We start from the raw sequence: 1,051 nt of genomic DNA, 5'->3' as shown, positions 1-1,051 counted from the left end.
AAAGAATTATGAACAACAATCAAATCGCATGGGAGACAGTTGAAAGAATTAACAACTGGGACCTGCTTTTACTGAGAATTTTTTTCACGTCAAAAGAAATTACCAAATGTGAAAAGGCAACCCAAAAACTTGGAAAATATCATGACAAATAAGTACTCAGACAAAGGTCTGCTCTCTAGAAGAAATAAGAAACAATAGCGCTCCAAAATTTAAAGACTTAATCCCAAAATGGGCAACCAAGATGAACACACGCTTCTCAAAGGAGGAAATTAAAGAAGCGAATAAATATATGAAAAGTGCTCCACATCACTAGCCACACACGAAATGCAAATTAAAGCAACATTGAGATATCATCTTACCCCAGAAAGAATGGCTATCATAAATCACCCAACAACAAATGTTGGAGATGCTGTGGGGAAAAAGAAATGTGGGGAAGAAGGAACTCCCTTGTCCACTGATGGTGAGAATGTAGAATGGTGCAATCATTATGGAAATCAGTGTGAAGACTCCTTAGAAAATCTGGACTGGAAATCCCATTTAAACAAGCTATTCCTCTCCTGGGAATTTTCACAGAGGATGTGAAAACATCATCTCAGAGTGATGTATGTGTGCCTCTGTTTATAGCAGCACAATTTATGATAGCCAAATCTTGGAAACAACCAAGATGCCCATCACGTGAGGAATGGTTGAAAAAGATGTAGTATTTTTACACAATGGAATATTATTCAGCGATTAACAATGATAAACTTTAAGACTTTGTATTGCAGTGGATGCCACTTGAAGATATACTCATAAGTGAATTAAATCAGGCACACATGTGTAAATATCATATAGTTTCTCTAGTATATGAACTCAAAAAAAGAAGTACAAATAGAAAGTTATGACACAAGTAAAGGGAAGGCAGGATCACGAGGACTAACTAAACAAGAGAGGGAAAGGAGAAGAGCTGGGAAACATGACAATGTCAAAGGATACAGTTATATGTAGAAGATGAGCAAGGCAATGATCCTGAGAATCTCTAGAAGATTTTTGAATCTAGAAGTTAATTGGA

The sequence above is a fragment of the Octodon degus genome, unplaced genomic scaffold (assembly GCF_000260255.1).
Source record: "Octodon degus isolate 3935 unplaced genomic scaffold, OctDeg1.0 scaffold00037, whole genome shotgun sequence".
NCBI lineage: Eukaryota > Metazoa > Chordata > Mammalia > Rodentia > Octodontidae > Octodon > Octodon degus.
This window is presented reverse-complemented; position numbering follows the sequence as displayed.